At 42.3% G+C, this 3,448-nt stretch overlaps 1 pseudogene; it reads right to left on the bottom strand.

The window, feature by feature from the left end:
• Positions 1 to 2,059: 2,059 nt before the first annotated feature.
• On the bottom strand, positions 2,060 to 3,117 carry LOC101679487 (annotated as a pseudogene).
• Between the last annotated feature and the right edge of the window lie 331 nt (positions 3,118 to 3,448).

Genomic DNA, 3,448 nt, shown 5'->3' on the forward strand with positions numbered 1-3,448 from the left:
AGGACTTCCTGATTATTGATGGCTTACTTTTCCTTTCTTTATTTTTTAATAATATATTACTTGTTTATTTGACAGACAGAGATCACAAGTAGGCAGAGAGGCAGGCAAAGAAAGAGAGGGGGAAGCAAGCTCCCCGCTGAGCAGAAAGCCCAATGCGGGGCTCGATCCCAGGACCCTGAGATCATGACCTGAGCTGAAGGCAGAGGATTAATCCACTGAGCCACCCAGGCGCCCCACTTTTCCTTTCTTTAAAAAAACAAAGTTTGGGTATTTCCCCCCTAAAGTCATAAGTATATAGTGTAGAACAGTTGGTAAAATTTAAAAACTCACAAAGAAGAAAATAGACATCCTCTATAAACCCACTTCTTAGAGAAAATAAATGTAACAATCTGAAAGACTACTTTCTGTTCTATTTGCTGAGTTTGTCATTTAACTCCTTAATAAAAATGGAATTATTTTGCATAAGTTGCTTGGTAAGGTCATGATACCCTATCCTCCCCAACCTGCTCCACAATCAAGTGCTGTCTTAGCACAACAGGTACATGAATGAGCATTTAATCCTCCCAACAACCCGATGAGATGGGTACTGTTATTATCCTCTTTGTAACTGAGGCTCAGAGAGGTTATGATACACACCCATTTTGCAGAGCCCCTAAATGCTAGAGCCTGGATTCTGACTATGGTTGCCTGGCACTGGAGCTCAAACTGTAAAACAGTGTGAATCAGTTCACTTCCATTATGTGGATTTACCACAATTTATTTATTTTTACCTCAATTTATTTAACCAGCCTTTTACTTTTATTTATTTTTATCTCCCTCCTCTTTTTTTTTTCCATTTTTGGTTTTATAAATAAGGCTTCAGTGTACAACTCAAGATTAAATCTTTAGTACATTATCCGTAAGTATTTCCATGAATAGTTTCTAGCAGAAGTTATGCTGGGCCAAAGAGACCACAGAGTTTTAAGTCTTTGACAAGTTTTGGCAAAATTGCATTTCAGATTGTTGTACCCCCCCCCCCAACACCCCCTCCAATGGGCTAGGGTAGGGCCAGTTTTCTCACACTTTGCCAACACTGGGAATTTTGGGGTTTTTTATTTTTTTAAATCTTTGCCAGTGTGAGATGCCAAAAATGACTATTCATAATGCTTTAATTTGCTTTTCTTTCATTACTAATGTGGTGGGTACATTCTAAGGTTAGAATGATCCCCATGATCCAAACCTGTGTAATCCCCTCCCCTTGAATACCTATGATTTGTTTCTAACAAGTACAGCAAAAGTGAATGGATTTTGCAAATGTAATTGAAGTTCTAATCAGTTGATTTGGGGCTCATGAAAAGTAGGTGGGCCTTACTTAATTAGGTGAACCCTTTAAAAGGGCATCCTCAAGGGGGCACCTGCGTGGCTCAGTTGTTTAAACATCTGACTTCAGCTCAGGTCATGATCTTAGGGTCCTGGGATCAAGCCCTTGAATCAGGCTCCCTGTCCAACAGGGAGTCTGCTTCTCCCTCTCCCTTTCCCCATGCTTGTGCTCTCTCTCCCTCTCAAATAAATAAGTAACTTTTTTAAAAGGCCCCATCAAGTTGGAAACTCAACTCAACAGAATCTCTCTCTTTCTCTCACTCTCTCTCTTGCTGCTGCTGCTGATGGCTTTGAAGAAGCAATTATTCATTTACATGTTGCAAGTAAATGAATCCCACCACCAGTTTGGGAGCTTGGAAGCTTATCTTTCCCTAGTCAAGCCTCATATGCACAGAATGCAGCCCAGCCAACATCTTCATTTCAGTTCTGTAAGACCCTAAGCAGAGAACCCAGTTAAGCCATGCCCAGAATTCTGAGTAACAGAAACTGGGAGACAATATATTGGTGTTATATTAAGCTATGGAGTTTATGGTGAGACAGTAATTTTTTCATGTAATTGATCATGATTTTTTTTCTTCTTTCCAGCCCATTTTTCTGTTAGAATTCATCATTTTCTTATTTAAATCATTAATACACTAAACCTTTTTTTGTAAGGCTATCAACCCATTTGTCTGTCATAAATAATAAACAGCCATTGCATTTTCTTTTGTACAAGAAGTAAGCCTACATTTCCTTGTTTCACAAATAGGGTTAGCTGAATTGGTTGCTTTTGTTAGTTAGTCTAAGAGACCAAATCCCATATCCTCACTGGACTCCTCCAACTCTTCCTTTGCTTCCACTTTAGCTGGGGCTATGGTCACAGAGGCGACAGCCGTGGATGCAGATGGATCCACCATGAAGTCTATGACCTTTTCAGCAAGTGGGAAGGTGTCCTCAGTCTCCACAGACAAAGCCGGGATGCACTTGTATCCATTGATGGCAGAATGGGGCACTGATGCAAGGGTGGGGTCACCTACCTGCAGACAGATCCTGGAAACATCACAGACACCCTCTGGAAAGTGCAAATGCAGTTTCCTCTGTCATGTCAAGCACTTCAGGGGTGTAAATGCTGCCATTGTCAAACACCTGCTAGATGATCAGCCCAAAGCCCAAAGGAGAAGGGGGAGATGTTCAGCATGCCCAGCAGCGTGTCTTCACTGGTTGCCACTTGGTCTCCAGTCTGAATCAGCTACACATCACTCAGGTGCCCCTGGAGATTTTAGTGGTGATGCCTAAAGCTTGGAAGAAGGAGGTCTTCACAGGCCCTGACCAGTGTCCTGGGCTGGCACAGGAACTTCCCATGGGCTATGGCACCAGTGTGGGAGGCAGCTGGCACCTTGGTGGCCAGCAACAGTGATCTCAGTGAGGTCTTCCTTGGTAACAAGACCCCCCATACAGCCCCCCACACACATATGAGGCAACAGTTTCTCCAGAACTGGGTTGTTCTCCAGATGCCTTTGGATGGCCTTGTGCATCATGGTGTTCTTGCCCATCTTGTGTCTTGTGGATCTGCTTGGAGTCCATGTTGTCTGCTCTCACAGTGAAGCATTTGGGATAACCATCCAAAAGCTGGATGATCTTAAGGAAGCAGCTGGACTTCCAGGTGACCCTGTCTTCCCTGGGCATCATGGCAGTGTGTGAGGGAGTGCCATGCAGGGTTTAAGGGCGATGTCACCCTCACAGGGATGCCTGGAAAGAGCAACTCATTGCATTCTTATGCAGTCAAATTCATTAGTCTTTCCTGTCTGGGGTCTACCTTCCTTGTGCCACTTGGAAGACCCATCGTCATCCTAAGGTTACAGGAAGAGTCACATATTTTTGTCCAGTACCTTTGTGTTTTTTGTCATTACACTTAAATCTTTAATCTGTTTGGAGAAGGTTGTGGTGAATAGTGCAATGCAGAGAGATCTGACTTAAATTTTTTTTAAATGTACCAATAATATATACTGAATAATTGTTCTGTTATTCCTCTTCTATTGAACTCCTATTAAAACAAAAGTCTGATTTTGGAGCTTCTCAATGTTATATTAAATCTACCAAGTTCTTCTTT

Source organism: Mustela putorius, unplaced genomic scaffold, assembly GCF_011764305.1.
Source record: "Mustela putorius furo isolate JIRA1106 unplaced genomic scaffold, ASM1176430v1.1 tig00003972_pilon_pilon_pilon, whole genome shotgun sequence".
Lineage (NCBI taxonomy): Eukaryota > Metazoa > Chordata > Mammalia > Carnivora > Mustelidae > Mustela > Mustela putorius.